The 22,672-nt window shown below is 34.5% G+C and overlaps 1 long non-coding RNA gene across 1 annotated transcript in view; it reads left to right on the top strand.

The window, feature by feature from the left end:
• The window catches only part of LOC134731628 (uncharacterized), a 324,197-nt gene extending 301,732 nt beyond the window's left edge, over nucleotides 1-22,465 (top strand). Inside the window, exon 3 of the long non-coding RNA XR_010114064.1 lies at nucleotides 22,315-22,465. This is a non-coding gene — a long non-coding RNA (uncharacterized lncRNA). The remainder of the gene's footprint in view (nucleotides 1-22,314) is intronic.
• Nucleotides 22,466-22,672: the final 207 nt, after the last annotated feature.

The raw sequence follows: 22,672 nt of genomic DNA, 5'->3' as shown, positions 1-22,672 counted from the left end.
TGGGTCAAATGGTATTTCTGGTTCTAGATCCTTGAGGAATCACCATACTGTCTTCCGCAGTGGTTGAACTAATTTACATTCCCACCAACAGTGTAAAAGCGTTTCTGTTTCTCCACAGCCTTGCTAGCCATTTATTGTTTCCTGACTTTTTAATAATCGCCATTGTGACTGGCAAGAGATGGTATCTCATTGTGGTTTTGATTTGTATCTCTCTGATGATCAGTGATGTTGAGCTCTTTTTAATATGTTTGTTGGCTGTGTAAATGTCTTCTTTTGAGAAGTGTCTATTCATAACCTTTGCCCGTTTTTGATGGGGCTGTTGGCTTTTTTCTTGTAAATATGTTTAAATTCCCTGTGAGATTGTCATAATTCCTTAATTTTTTCTTGTCCTTGCAGCTTGCTTGTTTATTGGGCTGGGATTTCTCCCAACTGTAAAATCTGTTTATTATTATGGTAATGATTATCATTATATGTGCTAGTCGATATTGCCTTTAATATGTAAGTAGGAGGAGACTCACAGATAACATAATCGCTTCATGAAGTAGCGATTATATTATCTTACAAAATCATATTATAAAATGATATATAAAATCTTAAATAATCATAGTAAGTGAAAGATATAAAACTCAATTACTGTCTTCCAATTAAAGTTATGAGCTACAAAATAACTCACAATAGCAGAAAAACTGTGGTGATAAGGGTTATAGAAGATTGTCAATTTACCCTTTAAAGTACACTACTTGTTTTATTAATGCTAAGTGTTTTTTCTATTCATGTACTTTATGAAGGTAGGTGCCATATCTGTTATCCTCTGCGATAGTGCTATGACTTCTATTAAGAAGTTTCTCAGTAAATATTTGAGAATGAGTGAATTAAAAAGGATAAAATGCAAGATGTAGTTTTCTAATTCAAATATTCCATTTATAGCAGAAATCTCCAACCTTTTTGGCACCAGACACCTGTTTTGTGGAAGACAATTTTTCCACATATGTGGGATTGGGGGATGGTTTGGGGATGAAACTGTTCCACCTCACATCATCAGGCATTAGATTCTCATAAGGAGCACACAACCTAGATCCCTCACATGTGAAGTTCACAGTAGGTTTGGACTCCTATGAGAATTTAATGCCACAGCTTATCTGACAGGAGGTGGAGCAGTAGCACTAATTTGCCCACTGCTCACCTCCTAGTGCACGGCCTGGTTTCTAACAGGCCACAGACTGGTACTGGTCCACAAACCAGGGATCAGGGACCCCTGATTAATAGCTTTATTTATGCTACTTGCATATCAGCCCTGTGAAGGTTGTTGCATTCTGATATCCTTATAATACAGGATTTTTCACCAGTCCTACACACTTGAATGGATTTATACTTATTTTTAAAGAGTGAAAAAAGGAAAGGAAAGGAAAGGAAATAAAGGAAAAATAACTCAAAACTTATTCCTCTACTTGTTTGCCTTATTTATCAATGTTTATTCCAAAAAAAGTATTTCTCTAGATAGCATTCATAATAGCTAAAACAAAAAATAATAACACTAAATGCTATTGAGGATGCGGAGAAACCAGATCCCTTATACATTATTGGTCTGAATGTAAAATGTTACAGAGAGCTTGTCCAACCCATGATCCCCAGGCCACATGCAGCCCAGGACAGCTTGGTATGTGGCCCAGCACAAATTCGTAAACTTTCTTAAAACATTATGAGATTTTTTTTTGCAGTTTTTTGTTTTGTTGTTGTTTTGTTAACCAGTTTTTGTCAGTGTTAGTGTATTATGTGTGACCCAAGATAATTCTTCTTCTAGTGTGGCCCAGAGAAGGCAAAAGATTGGATACCTCTGTGTTAGTTAGAGCCATTCTGGAAAAAAGTTTAGGCAGTTTCTTTTAAAACTGAACATCAACTATCATATGATGCAGCACTTGTACTCTTGGGGATTCATACCAATAGAATAGAAATGTATAATCACACAAAAACCTATATATATATAGCTTTATTTGTACTAGCCAAAAGCCTGAAGCAAGCAGATGTTTCTCAATAGGTGAATGGTTAAACAAATTGTGGTACATCCATACCATGGAATGTTACTTATTAGTAAAAGGAATGAACTAGTAAAGCACATAACAAATCAGATGAATCCCTGGGGAATATCTTATGACTTGTTTGAGTAAAAACATCAGTCTTTAAATTTCATTTGCTGTGTTTTATATATATATATATATATATATGCACCAGGAGGTGAGCAGTGGGCATATATATATAAATTTGAAATATATATATATTTGAAATATATATATATTTGAAATATATATAGTTGAAATATATATATATATTCGAAATATATATATTTGAAATATATACATATATTTGAAATATATATATATTTGAAATATATACATATATTTGAAATATATATATATTTCAAAATTTTAGATAGCATTCTTTGTATGACAAAACCAGAAATGGAAAATAGAGAAGAGGGAGATAGCAGGAGGGAAGAGATATGACTATAAAAGGACAACAAGAGGGATCTTGTGGTGATGGAACTGTTCTGTATCTTGAATGTATCATTGTCAGTATTCCATGTTTAACATTGTACTATAGTTTCGAAAGATGTTATCATTGGAGGAAACTGGGTAAACAATACCCTGGACCTCTCTATTATTTCTCAAAACTACATGTGAATCTACAATATCTCAGTGTAAATGTTACTTTTTACAAAAGTGTTTCCAAGACATTTTTGGATTTTATAAACCAGTAGAGTGGCAATCATCACCACCAGAACAGCAATGTAATCAACAGTGAGTGTTTGTATAGGAATGGTAAATTTTCTCTTAGCCCGAAAGATATTTTAAAAAGCAACAATAAATGCCATTTTCTCTCACTATCATTATGTATAACATAGAGTATTTAAAAATCAAGTCAAAGCATAATTCTGATTTTTTTAAAGAAATGAATTGAATGAGTCTCTCACTATACTGTTGGTTAGCCCAATACTAATCTGCATATAAGCATTAAAGTACTACTGTTTTAGATATTATGATTCCTATAAATTCCAATATCAAAAAAGCAATTTGCCTAAGTCTAAAGATATTATGAGTATGTAAGTACCAAAAAGATCTCAGTGACTGTCTCCTAAAGTTTCTTCCATCCCTCCTTCCTCTTTCCCCTCTCCCATTCTCCCTCTTTCTTCCTCCTCTTCTTCTTCTCCTTCAATAAGAAGGTTCTTGGATTGTGCAAAGGCCCCCTACACAGATAGATGTCATGTAACTAAGCTCTGAACAATGGGGTGAAATTGGAATTGGCGTATGCAACATTGGAAAATATTCCTAAAGAGAAAGCGTACAACCTTGCATTACCCTGTCTTCTTTCCTGCTGACTGGAGTGCATCATGCTTGGAGCTGGAAAACCCATACTGGAGCGTGAAATAGAAGCCACATGTTTTGTATGATGGATTTTTAAAAGAAAGTAAGTTTAGGTCCATGATGATCTCAGAGTAGCCATTCCAGTCCTGAACTTCCTGCATTCATGTGAGATAGAAATAAACATATATTTAAGATTCTGCCATTACTTACAGATGCATCTAAAGCAAACCAAACAAGCACACTATGGTGCAAATGCTTCATGGTGAGTTTAATCAACCTTTGTTGGGCATTTCAAATGATGACTAGGTGACCTGTCCCAATTCTCCTCTGCTTCTCCCAGCAACTGCTCCCTTGAAACTCCCATAGCACAGCTTTGAAGGTACTTTCTGTGTTTTGTCATGTATTATTTGTGTGTATGTCTCAGTCTTATTATACAAACTTGATCTCTTATTGTCTCATTTATTTTTATGCCTTTTATATCTAAATGATTTGCTAGGTATAAAACTGGAGAAACATATTAAGTGATATGTAATAAGACATATCTAACACTCTTCCTGCTATTCATATTGCTTTTCATTTGCCTTCATGATGGTAAAAAAAACCCTCAATAATTGATATATTTTGAGTATAAACATAGATTATAGCTATCTTATGATAATACTTTTATAAGCACAATGTACATAAGAAAATGTTTGATAAGTGCACGTCATTGACAGACAGGCCAGGGACTCACAGACATGTGAGGCATAAGCAGGCCTAGGGGAAGCAACCACACGGGCCCTTTGGCGAGGCTTACATGCAGCTGTTTGGTACATGAAATAGGATTTGAGGTCAAAGAAAAGAAAAATTGTCTACATAGCTATTTTGAAGGGAGAAGACATTTGGAGGAGTCCTTCAAGAATAGAATTCTTATGAATTTTGTGTATCTACTTAACGAACGATTATTCCATTAGGACGGCCTTAGAGACCAATTTTTAAAGTCACTAACGTGTTCAAAAGTGGACAAGAAAGTGGTGTTTGTAAATGGTATAAAATGTATTAAAGAATAAATAAAAGGTATTTATTCTTTTCAGACATGAGTGACTGTAGGAGACTCTGTGACCCTGCTATTAGGTTTGTGCAAAAGTAATTGCTTTTGCACAAACCTAATAAAATTACTTAATTGTATTTAATAAAATACAATTACTTTTGCACCAACCTAATAAAATGAATAGGGATGTATTACCCTTCCCAGTAAAGCTGGCAGAAAGGGCTTTGTGAATGGCAGCACTGTGGCCCTGGGGGGAAGGAGTTAATTTGACCTGTGGCTTGCATCCCTCGTTCTGTATAATCCCCAAGTTGTGCTATAGATATACCCTGGGAAGCTAACTGTAAAAAGCTAGGAAACAATGTTCAGGTGTGGGTGATGAGGCTCAGTGAGGGGCTGTGAGCCGCGTCCTTGGCACAGAGGGTTCAGTCTAGGCAAAGATTCTGAGAGCTGGCCTCACAAATGTGCAGCACAGCAGACAGCTGCATCCCCAACGTCACCTGGGGCCTTAAGGGAAGTAGAAGTTAGTAAGAAAAGCAGAAAAAAAATTGGGGGAGAGGGCGACCGAAGCAGATAATTTTTATGTGGTTGTAGAGAAAATAAGAAAATGGTAGCAGCAGCAGAAAAAAATGTTAGAAAATAAGAAAACAGCTGTCTGATGATGGCAGGTGTGCTCTGAAGGAAAACATTCTGCCTAGTAGTTTCAGGGAGAAAAATAAGGAAAAATGAGGATACTGTAAGGAAAATGAGAAAGTTGAAACGACCAGCAAACAACAAGGACCATTATAAAAGAGATTCAAGAAGTCCTAAAATAGGTAATTATGAGTACAGAGCAAAAGTTGAGACCATAAAAATCCAGATGAATATTTAAAGAAGAAAAGAGAAAGCTTAAAGAAAAAAAAGTGTTATGATAATAAGAGCTAACCTTTTCATAGTACTTACTCTGTGCCATGCACTGTTTTGAGTAATTTACAGATATCACAGATATTAATATATGTGTTTCTACAATAATGCTAGAAAGCAGGTACTTTCCTGATTTTATACACAGAAAAAGTGAGGAACAGCAAAGTTGCAAATAAGAGCTGGATTTCCACATTTCTTAATAGTAATAAAAAACAGAAAATAAGAAGTTACTATGCTTTGAATGTTTGTATACTTCCAACATTTATATGTTGAAATTTTAACCCCAAAGGTGATGGTATTTGGAAGTGGGGCCCTTGGAAGGTGATTAGGTCATGAGGGCAGAACCCTCATAAATGGCATTAGTTCCCTGATGAAAGAGTTCCTAGAGGGATCCCTTGTCCCTTCTGCCATGTGAGGTTACAGTGAAAAGATGGCTGTCTAGGAAATGGGACTTCAGTAGGTACCACATCTGCTGACCCCTTTGATCTTAGACTTCCTAGCCTCCAGAACCATAAGAAATATATTTTTGTTATTTAAAAGCCACCCAATCTAGGGTATTTTGTTATAGTTGCCTGAATGGACTGAGACACAAGTTGAGACTCTTGCATATTGCTGGTATGAATGTAAAATGATACAGACCTATGAAAAACAGTATTACACTTCCTCAAAACATTAAATGTAGAATTACCATATGATTTAAAAATTCTTCTTCTGAGTCTATATCCAAAATAATTGAAACATCATATTTTCAGATATTTGTACACTCATTTTTATAAAATTATTTATAATAGCCATAAGGTTTAAGCAATAGAAGTGCCCATAGACTGAAGAATAGATAAGCAAGATGTAGTGTATACACACACACACAAACACACGCACACACATGCACATGCACACACACAGGTGCGGACACACACACACACACCACATAATAGTCATGGAATACTATTTGGCCTTAAAAAGGAAAGAAATTCTGACACATGCTACAACATGGATAAACCTTGAAGATATTACGCTAAGAGACATAGCCAGTCAAAAAAGGACAAATATCATATGATTCCACTTATTTGCAGTACTAGAGTGGTCATATTCATAGAGAAGGAAAATGGAATGGTGGTTGTCAGGGACTGAAGAGAGAGGGGAATATGGAGTTAGTGTTTAGTGGGTACAGAGTTTCAGCTGAGGAAGACAAAAATTGTGTGGAGTTAGTGATGATAGTTTTATCATACAATAAGTTTTATCATACAATAATGCGAACATACTTAATGGCACAGAATTGTATACTTAAAAATGGCTAAAATAGCAAAATTTATGTTGTATATATTTAGCCACAATTTTTTTATAAAAGAATACTGCCCTGCTCTGAACTGAATTGAGTGCTATGAGAATTTAAAGGTTAAAAGACACAAATAGTGACTGAGAAAAACAGTCAAAAACAGAAGGAATGAGAATGTAGGTTATCTATATTTATAGGGATAGCATATATGTTTCCAATTTCACTTTTATTCTGTTACAAAGTTAAGTAGAATAGTAAATATTAAACAAATGATTTTAGACTAAATTGCAGAAATAGAATAAATTTTTGTCAAAACTTATAAATGAGGGTGCATGCTGTGGTTTGAATGTATTCCCCCAAAGTTCATGTGTTGGAGACTTAATTTCCAATGCAGCAGTGTTGAGACATAGAAGCTTTAAGACACCATTAGGTCATGAGGGTGCTGCTCTCATGAATGGATTAATGTCATTATCACAGAAGTGGGTTAGTTACGGAGGGAGTGCACCCCTGATAAAGGATGAGTTCAGCTCCTTTCCCGTCTCTCTGCATGCTTTCCTGCCCTTCTACCTTCTACCATGGAATGATGCAGCAAGAAGGCCCTCACCAGGTGTATGCCCCTTAACCTTGAACTTCCCAGACTCCAGATCTGTAAGAAATGTCTCTTTTCTTTATAAATTACCCAGTTGCTGATATTCCATCCACAAAATGGACTAAGACAGTGCAATTACTTTAAACTGCTCTAAGAGAAACACCCTGAAATAGATGTCTTTAAGTAAATATTGCAGGTATTTTCTATGCCTCAGTCACCCTGTACTATCTCATTAGGTATTACTGACCCCTCAGTACTAATGATACCTCATTTTCAGTAATTCTTTAATCACCATACATTATCCAAGTTTGAATTTCATTATTTTTGTCAACAAATTTAGGGTAGAATATGCCATAAAGCACCTGAAACCAATGCTTATATATAGTTTTTATCCCCAAACTTGAATATATAACATATGTCAGAAAAAAAAAAAGGATAAAATATCCTAATATGCCTATTATACTTTGCTGTCCCCTTGTCCTTATAAGTAAAAATTTGGAACATCTCCAGTGACTTTTGGCACATTGTTTTATATGTTACCTTTATTTTAGTTTATGTATGCAAGAAAATATAACGGTGCAAAAACAGAATTTATTGGATAAGATCTCAACTGTTTAATATTCAACCTCAGAAATAAATTAATTTTCTGCTTTGAAGATATTTCTTTAAAAGTTTAGAAAAATGTTTAATATAGTTATCTCTTAATAGGAAGAAAACTTAAATAGTAAATTTTACTTAAATATTTTCATGGATTTTCTCATTTTTAATCTCAGCAAACACATACATGGTGAAAAGAAAATTTTATTGAAAACAAAGGTAACTTGTAAATTGAGATATTTTCCAAGTGTAAATCACCTACTTTATCTAATATTAAAGTTTTGGTGCAATAATCTAACCATCTTCAAATTGCTTAACTCTTATTTTTATTATGATACTTGATATTGTCATAGCAAGTATACTGACTTTAGAGTATTAAATATTTTGCTTTGTAAAAATATTGTTTTATAGGAATATCCAGAAAGCTATAAAAGGCACTTAAAATACAAACAGTTGATAACCAATGCAAGCTCAATTTAGAGCTTTCACTCTCTTACTCTACAGTGTAATAGACTTAAATCACTTCCCATATGGAAATTCACATTTGACAGTCAGTGAGCTATGAAGTTTCCCCACGTATTACAATTACTGCAACACCTGGACTAAATTTCTTTGTGATGATGCACTATGATCGTACTGGAAAGTGTTAAATAGCTTTCAGAATCTCTCATTCCTTACTTTAAAAAAAATGAGATTTCCACTGGAGTTGTATTGCACTGTATTTCAGAAACTTTTCTAACTTTGATTTAATATCAACTGACTTAGGTTTATTACTCATAGAAAGACCCATCTACACATTTGCATTTATAAATAGATATTTTTTTCCTGGTTTTCTACTTTTATCTAGGGTATTGAATATATATCTAAAAACATACATGGATTTAGATTTGCTTTATGTAATTGTAACAGAAGAGATCTCTGGGCATTCTCATTTTTGCCCTAAAGTAGTCTGAAACAACTATAATGACACAGAAAGAAAATGCAAACCTTTGAAATGATGCTATTTATCTATTCTTGTTAATTAAATGTACACAATAATAATGATTAATATGTGTCAAGTACTTTTCTGAAAATGTCACATTTTTAAATTTATTAATCCATAAAAATCCTATGAAATAGTTGTTAGTATTATCCCCATTCTATGGATGAAGAAACTTATATAACTTGCTCACATCAATTAAGGAGCAAAGCTGGGATTTCAACCTGGAAGTCTAGCCCCAGAGTTGGTGGTGTTACCTGTAATTTGGGGCATATTTTAATTGGTGTTGTCTAGCTCAGAATATTTTAATCTTAGCCACCAGAATTTTCCCACTTTAAGGGTACACCAAAGCAAAGAGCCTCCCTTTCTGGGCCCACGAAGACATGCACAATCAGGTTGGTGGCAGAAGTGGGGCAGCTTTCCTAGATACCTGAGTATTTGAAAAATAAATGATGCTTCGGGAATGACATTGTGCTGGGTCTCTCCTTCTGGGTATCTAACAGGGATATGAGTATCTGCCTTTTGGGTGGTAGTAGAAAGGACTGCTTCGCTGTGGCAATAAACACTTCTAACAGAGGAAGTCCTTTCAAAGGGACACTATACGGCTGCAACCCCCAAATATCTTTCATGGAATAGCAGTTGCATAAGAAGTTTTATTCTTTAAGTGTATCTGGATCCCTTACATATGTCAGGAGCTACATAAATTAACTGTGTTACTTAAGAAGAGGATTCAGATGGAAACTGTTATAGTTCTGAATCTTATTTCACAAACTCTAGTGTAAAAGAAGGATTATATTAAATTATTTTAAATATCAACCCAATTCAATTTGGAGGTACACAATGTGCTAGTTTAGCAGGAAATTCAACATTAGCCTTATCAGTGTTTCTCTGCTGCTTGCTTATAAACTCAGGTTGCACAAGAACACTAGAGACTAAGATGGGTGCTGGGATATGTGTGGGGAGTATTGCTCATAGACAGGCCATCATGGCAACTCCTGGCCTCTTCACTGTCTCAGCTCACAAGGCCCCCAGTGGCAGGCTGCCCCATGGCTTTTGTGCCAACCTTGGGCCACATGAGTTTTAATTTTTCTAATGTTTAAAGCCCTGGGACTTAGGCTCCCCACGTGCAGCCTCTACCCTCTGGATTTTGTCATCTGTCGAGGGTAAAGTCAGCGATTGAGATGTGTATTCCTATAGAAACCAAGAACTGCTGATTTCAGGTCTGATTCTCAGTCTAGAAAAATGTCTCATTTATATCTGTTCCAAACTCTTGTACCTTTAGGACACTTACTATCTTTCTTTCAATAACCTTATGCTTTCACAAAGAGAAAAATAGAGAGAGAAAGCGATCATATGAAGCATCTTCTGCTTTGAGCCAAGAAACCAAGAAACAAGAAATGAGAAAAGATCAGGATACTTGCCTGAATGATATGAAGAAGACACAGCAGTAAATTAAAAATGAGATTAAAAACCACAATAAATTATTCTGTCATCCAAATCAAATACGTTCCTTTTGTAGTATTTCTTAGAGTTTAACCTATGCCTGTGTATCATTAATCCAAGCAAGGGATATAATGTATAGTGTTTCCCAAACATCTTTGTCCATAAACACCTTGTCTTTTTGTTCTCTGAAGAGTGTCTTTCAAGAACTACTTTGAAAAATGCTTCTCTTAGGAAACATTCTTATTGTTAAAACTTCTAAGATTCTTAACATTTGGGTTTCCTAAACTTCATAGGTTTCCCACCTGCTTTGTCTCCCAGGAAGTATAAAGGAGGATGGCTTGTTACGTGATGCCTTGAAAGGCTTATTTCTATATTTTTTCTATTTAAAAAGGAGATGGAGGCCAGGCACAGTGACTCATGTGTGTAATCCCAGCCCTCTGGGAGGTCAAGGTGGGAGGATCCCTTGAGCCCTGGAGGTAGATGCTGCAGTAAGCCGTGATGGTGCCACTGAACTCCAGCCTGGGCGGCGGAGTGAGACTTTGTCTCAAAAAAAAAAAAAAGAAAAGAACAAAAGGAGATGGAAATATTATAAAAGGGTCATTGTGTACTCTTTGTAATATTTTTCTGATTAGTATATAAGACACTTTTCTCTAAAGCCTGCTCTTTACAGTCGAGGGCTCTGTGTCTTTCCTAACAAACAAAGCAACAGGTGAGAGGAGATGTGCTATTTACTGACTCAGCCTTGCTTTATCAAAGGGATGATAAAATTGAGTGCAGGAAGCTTTCTTCTTCTGAATCACTGAATTTATTGAGAGACAAACAAAATGGAAAACAAAAACTTCTTTTACCTATACTCTAAGGAAAATAACACTCAAAAACAAAGAGCACAGACAAAACTTGTAATTATAGAGCAAAAGGAAGTCATTTGTGAATTATTTGGATTAAGGCTCACTGATATATTGACATATTGGATAATTCATTGTTTAATACCCTTAGTCTCCTGTGTTTTACAACTTGAATTCAGAAGTGTGTTCTTTTCCTTTATAATGACAATACTGTTTCAAATATATAATTATATGAAATGCTTATCACATGACTTGGGCCCAAAGAAAGAAAGAGAAGGAGAAAGAGAGGGATGGGGTGGGTAGGAAGGAAGGAATAAAAGAATATGACTTGCCTAGTGACCTTTTGGTCAGACACTTACGAGCTATCTATTGGTTATAAAAGGCCCTCTTTCTAAGTGTCTAGGCACTTAGGACACAATACTGGTCAAGACAGGTACAGGTTCTGTTTTCATGGATCTCACAGCCTTATTTTAGGCAGGCACACTTCTGAAAACACAGAATAAGTGCTTCTGGATCAGGCAAGCATAAAGTAGTGTAGGGAACAGAAAACAGAAAACATAGAGTAGGTTAAAAAAACAGACAGATGGGGTGGAGCGAGGGTGTTACCTTAGATTGGGGAAAAGCTAAACCAAGATTTAGTCAGAAAAAGGAAAGCCGAGGGCAAAGAGAACATTCCAGACTAATCAACTGGGCTGCAAGGAGAAAGCCAAACCTTACTTGTATGTCACAAAATATATAGAGCACACTTATTTTTACTTATTTGTTTTGGTAAAATGTTAAATAAAAGTAACAGCTACTGTTCTTTCTGTGCTTTTATCTTCCGTGCAACTTCTGCCATCCACCTTTATTTTCTCCTCATTAGCAAATGTTAAGTGTTTCTTTTTTTCTTAAATGTGAAGCACAAGTTAAAATAAAAACCATAGACTATGAATGTGTTTTTTACAAAGGAAAATTACGTATTTGCTTTTGCCCAATATCTTATCATTGTGTTATTCCCTTTCTTCATTCAAAGTCACAAAAGGGCATTTGAAAAGAGTGGTTTGTGAATAAGGCAAACAGCATTTCTGCTAAATCCCAATCTTATCAAGTGATCTGCTTCGGTACTCTAGGCTCCTACACATTTTTCTGACAGCTGCCACTTCAGTGCCCACCACCACCCTCTGAACTTCCCAGATATGGCTTTTCTGGTTTTGACTATCAACCAGCACATTTCTGCAATGTAAAAACACTCGGGCTTTCCAATGCTTGAACAAGCAGCTGTTTCAAGACCCTTGTATGACACACTTTTACAATATTAGCAAGTTTAAGGGATTTGACTACTTTCCTTATTAGTGGCTGCCACTACTGACTTTGGCTTTTGGGACTATAAGGGAAGAAAAGCTATTATTTTTCCTCTACCCATTTTAGGTTCTTTCACTGAGACCCCACAAATTAGACTGACAAAAGACAGATTAACAAGAAAAAATCAATCCAGAATTTATTACTGCATGCATTGCACGTATACGCAGAAGTACTTGTATACACAGAACGCGTAACTAAAGACTTACCCCTTTTAGTAACTCAAAGGGGTGGTTAGAACTTGGGGTTAAATGGCATTTTAGCAAATAAAGGTCTGTAAAGAAGTAACAAGATAATGGAAAAGGATTGGAATTCTAGGGGCTGCAAATTGTGGAAAGATAAATATATGGGGGAACTAATAGAAGATAAGGGTTGGGTTTAGCAAGGTTTGTTAAGCAGTTTCTTCTGGTGCCATCTCTGGGGGGATAAGCATCTAGAGTTGTTGTCTCCGGTGATTAGGAATTATCCTGCCCTTCCTGGTAGAGAGGAGAACAGCTCCTCTCTACAAGAATAATTTTTCTTGTGTCTGCTTTTTTTTTAAATTGCTGTTAGCTCAAAATAATCATTATGCCAGGGTGGCATATTCTGGGATGGCATACACTGAATACCTTCAAGATTTCATTTTCCCAGGTTAGACTGTGGAATGGAATGCTAATTTCTCAGATCAACGATCCTCACCTCATCTTTGTTGACTCTGAAAATGAGCACACAGACCCTGTCATGTATCCTTGTTTCTTTCTCTCATCACTTACCATAATCTTTGTATATTTTTGAAAACTGTGTTTGCCTGTTTGTTTTCTGTTTTGCTCACTATAATGTACATTTGATAGATCAGGAATCTCATCTGCCTTGTTTACCTCTGAACCTCCAGAGTCCATAATAGACAGTATTCAAATTTTTGATAAATTAATGTATTTATGATAAATTGGTGTCTGGAATAATAATTAATCAATTACTCAATAAATTAATAAAGTATATTTATATCTTCTCCCGTAGCCCAGTGCTTAGTATAATATATATAACTTACTAAATGATTAAAAGTTTCAAATAGACTGATGGAAATTACTACCATAAAACAACCAAATACAAGTAAAAGCAAACATATAACACTTAAACATATTTAATTTTAATAGTATTTTAATATTAATTTTAAAATATTTAAAGTTTGAAAATTTTTAAATATTTAAGTCAGGTTTTTATTTTAAAATGTCTAGATAAATAACTCAAGTCTTTGTAGAATTTTTTATGAGTCGGAACTCACTTTTTGTTTTTGTCACTTCATCATTAGGGACCTATTTCCTCTTCTTACTGAGAATTCAATTAAGGTGGAAAAATTTGGCCAGTTAGCATTACTTTATATGTCAACTTATTTTATCATCTCAGTGGCACATGGGAAGAATTGCTCCTTCTATTCTCCTAGAAAAGCAATGTAAAGTTCTACTCGAGGGGAAGTTCTTCCTTCTTCCGGTGTCTAACATCAGGTGCATCCTGGGCTCACCACCTTGTGGTAAAAGTTCCAACAGTCCCATGGGTGTTTAGAATATCATACAGAGGATCTGAGATGCTTGCTTCTAGCATTGTACTGAAGAGAGATAATGGCTCTATCAACCCATTCATCAATATTGTCATTGAATTTATTTGTCATATAACAGCCCAAGGCATTATTGCTATCAGAATAACAAGAAAACATATTTTTGACTGAGTTGAATTAACTGGGGAAATTTCCTCATTACTACTGGTAAATTCTTCTTAAACTGGCTATCATTTATGTTGGATCTTGATACCTAAGTTGCTGGTGAACTAAGATGTTCTAATTATTAATTCCATATGGAAATAATATGGGTTGTCCTCATAATATTGACCACAAGTACTAGAACTCACCCTATTAGGAGTTTCAACACAGTAGTTTGTTAAATTTCCTCAGATAGCCTCATAGGATACAAGAAGGTGGGCATATCCTTCCTTAATAATTTCATTATATTTAGGAAAATCTGAAATATAAGGCAGAAATTTTTTTTTTAAAAAAACTTTTAAGTTTAAGGATACAAGTGCAGGATGTGCAGGTTTATTACATAGGCAAACATGTGTCACCAGAGTTTGTTGTACAGATTATTTCATCACCCAGGTATTAAGCCTAGTATGCATAGTTACTTTTTCTAGTCCTCTCCCTCCTCCCATTTTCCACCCTCCAATAGGCCACAGTGTTTCCCTCTATGTGTCCATGTGTTCTCAGCATTTAACTCCCACTTATAAATGAGAACATGCAGTATTTAGTTTTCTGTTCCTGCATTAGCTTTCTAAGCATAATGGCCTCCAGCTCCATCCATGTCCCTGCAACGGACATGATCTCATTCTTTTTTATGACTGCATAGTATTTCATCATGTTTATGTGCCACATTTTCTTTATGCAATCTGTCATTGATGGGCATTTAGGTTGATTCCCTGTCTTTGCTATTGTGAATAGTGCTCAATGAATATATGCATGTATATGTCTTTATAACAAAACTATTTATATTCCTTTGCATATATACCCAGTAATGGGATTGCTGGGTAGAATGGTATTTCTGTCTTTAGGTCCTGAGGAATTGCCACACTGTTTTCCACAATGGTTGAATTAATTTACACTCCCACCAACAGTCTATAAGCATTTCTTTTTCTCCACCACCTCACCAGCATCTTTTATTTTTTGACTTTTTAATAATAGCTATTCTGACTGTTGTGAGATTCTATCTTATTGTGGTTTTGATTTGCATTTCCCTAAAGATCAATGATGTTGAGCCTTTCTTCTGCAGTTGTTGGCTGCATGTATATTTTCTTTTGAGAAGTGTCTGTTCATGTACTTTGCCCACTTTTCAATGGGGTATTTTTTTCTTGTAAATTCCTTTAAGTTCCTTATAGATGGTGGGTATCAGACCTTTATCAGATGCATAGTTTCAAAAATTTTCTCCCTTTTATAGATTGTCTGTTTACTCTGTTGATAGTTTCTTTTGCTGTGCAGAAGCTCTTTAGTTTAATTAGATTCCATTTATCAATTTTTGCTTTTGTTGAAATTGCTTTTGGCATCTTCATCATGAAATCTTTGCCTGTGCCTATGTCTTGAATGGTATTGCCTAGGTTTTCTTCTAGGGATTTTATATGTTTGGTTTTTACAGTTTGGGTTTTTACATTTAAGTCTATAATCCATCTTGAGTTAATTTTTGTATAAGGTTCAAGGAAGAGGTCCAGTTTTAGTTTTCTGCATATGGCTAGCCAGTTGTCCCAGCACCACTTATTGACCAGAGAATCCTTTCCCCATTGCTTGCTCTTGTCAGGTTTGTCAAAGATCAAATCATTGTAGGTGTATGGTCTTATTTATGGGTTCTTTATTCTGTTCCATTGGTCTATGTGTCTGTTCTTGTAACAGTACCATGCTGTTTTGGTTATTGTAGCCCTGTAGTACAGTTTGAAGCCAGGCAGTGTGATACTTCCAGCTTTGTTCTTTTTGCTAAGGATTGCCTTGGCTATTCAGGATCTTTTTTAGTTCCATATGAATTTTAAAATAGTTTTCTTTAGTTTTGTACCAAGACCTGGCAGAGACACAACAACAACAACAACAACAAAAACTTCAGGCCAATATCCCTGATGAACGTTGGTGCAAATATCCTCAATAAAATATTAGCAAGCCAAATCCAGAAGCATATCAAAAACCTTATCCACCATGATCAAGTTGGCTTCATTCCTGGGATGCAACATATGCAAAACAATAAATGTAATTATCCCGTAACAGAACTAAAGAGAAAAACCACATGATTATCTCAATAGATGAAGTAAAGGACTTCAATAAAATTAAACATTTCTTCATGTTAAAAACTCTCAATAAATTAGATATTGAAGGAACATGCCTCAAAATAATAAGAGTACTACACGACAAATCCACAGCCAATATCTTACTGACTGGGCAAAAGCTGGAAGCATTCCCCTTGGAAACCAATACAGGACAAGGATGCCCTATCTCACCACTCCTATTAAATATAGTATTGGAAGTTTTGGCCAGGGTAATCGGGCAAGAGAAATAAATAAAGTGCATTCAAACAGGAAATCAGACTCTCCCTGTTTGCGGATGACATGATCCTATATCTAGAAAACCCGATTGTCTTAGCCCAAAAGCTTCTTAAACTGATAAGCAACTTCGGCAAAGTCTCAGGATACAAAATCAATGTGCAAAAATCATTAGTATTTCTATATGCCAACAACGGTCAAGCCAAAAGCCAAACCACGAATGGAACTCCCATTCATAATTGTCACAAAAAAAATAAAATTCCTAGGAATATAGCTAACAAGGAAGGTGAAAGATCTGTACAAGGAGAACTACAAACTACTGTTCAAAGAAATCAGAGATGACACAAACAAATGGAAATACATTCCATGCTCATGGACAGGAAGAATCGATATTGTTAAAATGGCCACACTGCCCAAAGAAACTTATAAATTCAATGCCATTCCCAATAAACTACCAGAAATTCTTAATACCAGGTGTATATAATTCAGGTAAAAGTCAATATTCAGTATTGACATAGGAAGCTGACTATCAAAATTAAAGAAAAAAAAATTAAGAATTTCTATGCCAAGCCTATTATATTTGTCAATATGTAGAATAAATCTGCATAGGCTTTTCTGACCCTGTGCTTTCTATTGTCTTTCTCATTGGTCTGTGATTTTCTATTGTTCTCATGGAGACACTCATCCTCAGAGGGCAGCAATAGATTATGGGGTTGACTATCTTAGTTTTTGGTTAGTGGGCATCATCTATTTTCATCTGTGGCTCACCTTGTGAATTTTATAAGACATAAAAGGTACATCAGCTTTTGTTTTTGTTTTTATGTCTGTGGTTTCTTTTCTATTCCTGGAAATCTTCTCCACCTACCAGTTGGCATATCATTTCCAAACTCCACTGGTAGCCTATTCTGTTTAAGCAAAGCACAGATTTATTTCATCCTAACATATCCCATAGGAATATATGATTATGATGGCTTCTATTTTAAGATTTTATTTTTTTATTTTTGCTATTTTAGAGATGCAGAATCTCTTCTTTGTACAGCTTGATTTTGATGAATCTTAATGAGATAACTTTTTGTGCAGGACTGTGGGTACATTTTCTATTGGGCATCAAGACTAATAGCAATGTTTTTTATTTTAATAAACCTGTTTGCCAATTTTTGGGGGGGGAATAATAGAAAATGAGTTATGTTTGTAAAAATTTTGGAATGCCATTTGTTATTGCTTCTCAGTGTTTACTAAATAATATTTTGGCTTATAGTTGTCAAGAGATGTTAAACATGTTGCAATGGAAATTAATTATCTGATATTTTGAGATTTTACATTCAGACTTGATGTAAAAAAAAGAGCCCGAAAATAAAAATTATAAAAATGTAACTGTAAATATTGTAAGCCTGAAAGTAGAAATTAAGTGTTCAAGAATTGTTGGTAATAAATATTTAAATAAACATCAGGAATAAAAAGTTACATAGCATTTTCTCTAATAATATTTTAGCAAAACTTTAAAACTCTAAATTGGAACATAAATATTTATATTATACATTTGTATAAACATAGGTTTAAGAAAACATGTAATTAAAATATCTTAATCTCTCTGAAATACTTGAATAAATGATTAACAATAAATCAGTTAAACACACTTTGTAGACAGTGGACAAGATTGCCACTGCTATCAAAATTTATGTTAAAAATAATAATCATTGAAAGTTCAGTTTAAGACATCAAAATGTTATCGCATTTTACTCATTACTTTTTAGCTGTATTCTGCATTATTTAGTTTCCAGCACAGCAGAAACATTTCAATACTACTTACAAATACTCTTTATACCAATACAGGTCTATTATATTCTTGGAGCTGAAGCTTTTATTTGTTGCTCAGATGAAATTTCATTATCATTCTGTGAGACAGAATTTGGCTTGCATAAATTGGGAGAAAGCTCCAATAGACATTGCTATAAACATGGATTTTCTTATACAGTAAATTAAAACTTATTTTTCATAGGAAAGTCATAATCGCTGGAATTTCTTTTCTGACTACGTGTGGTATAATACATTGAAATGTCAAAAGTTCAAAACCTCATATATACCTGTGATGTAAAACATTTACTAACTCGAGGGAATTAAAAGGCATGTCTTCCTTTCTTTACAGTTTAAGGCAATTGTGATATTACTCATAATTTTCATAGTGAAACCTTCTTTCATTAGGTGGTGGTTTTTTATTGTCACATTTAATCTATTAGTTGTCAAACATTTTTGCTCATGCACCACCTAAAAAGGTTTTCAAAAATGGTATAGCCCCTTATAGTTTTTCATTTTGATACTTAAATTTTATAGTTAAGTCATTGCCAAGATAAAATTTCTGGGGTGTTGTGTATTATATCTATGGTTTAAATATATTTTCATCAAAATCTTGGAGGTACAATTTACTGCATTTAATTTGTGGACATTATATGGCAATTTTTAGTCTTTGTTATACAGAGCAGCCAAATAGAATTACTCCATCTGAAAATGTGTGGCTTTATTATTAAATTTGAATTTATGTGTTAATATGTATTACTGGGGAAACAATCTCTTTTCCTGAATGCTAACTCTAAACAGAGAGACTGTTTATGTATATAAATAGGATGCCATCCTAACTTCGTGGCATGTAAGAAATGTGATGCCTATACTTTCCTTTTTTTTTTAAGAAGCTATTTGTTTTATTCTCACAATACTCTCCTTAGGTCAATGCATTCTTAAAATACACCTCTGTTTAGTTCCCTGGAGGTAGTTAGAAAGATCATTCTGTCTACATTATAGAAAATAAATGACAGTAAAGATAATACCAGAGCTAGTAAAACAGTTGGGTGGATGCTATAGCAATGCAGGCGAAAGAGGTGATGGCCCTGACATGAACAGGACAGTGACGATGGGAAGAAATAGACATACCTAAGAAATACATGCAAAGCATGATAAACAGAATGTATTGATTGCCTGGATAACTCTATTTTACCTTCCAGCGTCCTGACTTGAGAAACTGAAAGATTGATGATGATGTTTACCAAATCAGAAAACACAAGTGATGCCACTGGCCTGGCCAGTAGGAAGAAGAGATGATGAGTTCAGTTTGGGAAATAGTTTTGAGGTCCTTTGTGGCATCCAAGTCCAGAGCTAAGCAGATCATTAGTTATATAAGTCTGAGCCTCAATATATCTCAGAGGTAGGAGGTCAATATTTCTCCTCCAGTTAAGCATTTTCTGAAATCAGCTATTCATAATCTTTACTTGATTAATTATAAAGATAGTCACATTGGTCCTGATTACACATTTGTATGATTTCTCTGGTACCTACTATTCAACATATTTAACTCAATTTCTGTTAAACATCAAATTAAATTTATTCATTTATTCTTTCATTCTTCTTTAATAACCTTTTTGGGGAAAATACACAGACAGAAAATTACAGAAACCATGCACGTATCACTCAACAAATTCCCTCAACCTGAATACATTTAAGTAAACAATTGCTCTCCAGAGCAAGAAATAGAATACCACCAATATTACAAAAGTCTTCTCATAGCCCCTCTTGATCACTTCCATCTCCTCAAAAAAGTAACCCATATCCTAACTGCTAACATTATAAATTTACCTGTTTTCTTGTTTTTTGAGCTTCTTGTTGTGGAGAGCCATTTTGGAAGCCCAGAGTTAGTACAAAGTTTATTTTAAGCTAAATACAGTCAAAACTTCAACAAATGCCAAAATAGTCCTTCTTAGAGCTTTTCTTACTTTCTTAAAGGGGCAATATTGTGAAATCAAGCTACCATAAATTTCCTCTCTGGGATAGTTTCATGGCCATGAAGATGAGAGAAAGACCACTGACATCTGCATAAACAACGTTTTTTATTTGCAGTTTGTCCTAAAATTCTATTTATCTTTGCTAAAGAAACCTATTTATTATTCCCATAGAAGTCTTTTCTCCTTCTCCCTTTCTCTACCAAATTAGGTATATAAACCTCTAACTTTAGCCATTTAGCCAGCTAGCTATTTCTTTGGTAGCTCCATATGAATACGAATAAACATTTTTTAAAAAATCTTTTAAATCTATCTTTTGTCTGTTTAATTTGCAGGTTCCCATCACTGAACATAGAGAGTAGAGAGAAAGTTTTTTTTTTATCCTAACAATATAGATAAAATTATAAATTTTTTCTTTATATGTCTGGCATTTTTGCTTAAAATCATATTTCTGTGATTAATTTATTTTTATTGCTAAATAAAATAAGATATTCTTTGTATGAAATCACAGCAATTTATCCATTCTGCTATAGAAAGAATTTTAGGTTGTTTCATTTATTCATAGTTCATCAATGTGCATACCATGTATTTATTGAATACCAATTTTGCACCACTATACTAAGATAAAAAATACATATAAGACACAGTTTATGCTCTCAAGGGACTTATACTCCAATAGCAGGAATAAAAGATAAATAAATATAACCAATGCAAATAATAGGAGATTGTTATGGACAAAATAGAATATACTAGGGCAAAGATGAATTTTGCTTAAGAAATGAGATCAAAGAACAACTGAGGAGTAAGAGACCTTTGATCTAGAAGCCTGAGCAGGCAGAGGATAGAGGAGATAGCATGTGTAAATAAATTTAGGAGTTAAAAAAATGGCAGAATTATGAACAGTAATTCCAAATGCACTGTTTCTGTTTTTGTTGTTTTTCTTTTTCTTTTTTTTTTTTTTTTTTAATGGAGTATTGTTCTGTTGCCCAGGCTGGAGTACAATGGAGCAATATCGGCTCACTGCAACCTCTGCCTCCCGGGTTCAAGCGATTCTCCTGCCTCAGCTTCCCAAGTAGCTGGGACTACAGGCATGCACCACCATGCCTGGCTAATTTTTGTATTTTTTAGTAGAGACGGGGTTTCACCATGTTGGCCAGGCTGGTCTTGAACTCCCGACCTCAAGTGATGCGCCCTCCTCGGCCTCCTAAACATGCTGGGATTACAGACGTAAGCCACCACTCCTGGCTTGTTGTTTTTCATAGAGAAAGGGTTTTGCTATGTTGCCCAGGCTGGCCTTGAACTCCTGGGCTTTAGCAATCCTCCCACCTCAGCCTCCTGAAATGCATATTATTTTTAAAAATGTGATTATATGGTGATGTTGATGATGTTTCAAATAAAGTTTAGAACCAAGTAATGAAGTTAAATGTATTTTTTATTCAGATTTTTATTTTTAAAAGGATGGACCTTTTTTTTGTAGTGATGAATATCACTATAGAGAATACAATTGATGGAGACAAGGGAAAAACATAAGAAACCAATGCAAGAGTCCTATCAAAAGATGTAGATGGAAATAGAGGAGAGGTGCTAAGATAACGAATAAATGGGATTTGAATTTCGATTGATGGACGACTCAAGTAATTTTTCAACTTTTTAGCAAATAATGTTAATCTCAATATCTAGGCTGAGGAGAACATTTTGCACAAAACATACTAAGTTCAGCTGTGCATTTGTTGAGTTTGTGTCGATAGAATTATCTAGTAAGCACTTATTCCCAGAGTTCTGGAATTTAAATTACTAGTGTTAGTGAATTTTGTGGTAGGAATACAATAATACAAAAATTGAGGGAAAAAATGGCAAGGAAAAAAATTAAGAGTTGGTCCTGGGGACTATGAGAACTTAAAGCAAAGAAGGAGGAAGCTGGACTATATGCATTCCTTTAGTTGCATATATTTTTATAGTCTGTTTTGATAATATGTCATCATTATCCATCACAGATTATTTAATTTTGTATATAACAAGAGCCAAGAATAATTATCTCTACAGTATACTTAACACTACACTACATAGTGTGTATATGCAACCTATAAATATTTATTCTCATGATAACTAATCAATCTGTTTTTTTTTTTTTTTCTTTTTCTGTCTGACATTAGATGAACAAGTGTGAATCTATCATTCTTCTCAGGTTCTGGAAAAATGCTGGTTTTCAGTTCCTGGAAAATTCTCACAAGACATCTGTTTTGTTTTATACCGTCATTTGTTTCCATTCATTGTTCCTACTGTAGACACTGTCTATGATTTTTTTGCGTGGGGGTTTTGGCAAAGTGCATATGATTGCTTTGAATTTAGAGAATTAAACTGTATTTATCCACTGAAAGCTGTTTTTAAGATCTAGCTGTGTTGTCACTTCTACTCGCAAAGTAGTACAATGAGATACCAAACCACCATATTTTTTCCATCTATTTTCTCAATTATGGACACTTTTCAACTTATTACTACAGTAGGGAAGTC

This window comes from Symphalangus syndactylus, chromosome 10, assembly GCF_028878055.3.
Source record: "Symphalangus syndactylus isolate Jambi chromosome 10, NHGRI_mSymSyn1-v2.1_pri, whole genome shotgun sequence".
Taxonomy (NCBI): Eukaryota; Metazoa; Chordata; class Mammalia; order Primates; family Hylobatidae; genus Symphalangus; species Symphalangus syndactylus.
This window is presented reverse-complemented; position numbering and strand designations above follow the sequence as displayed.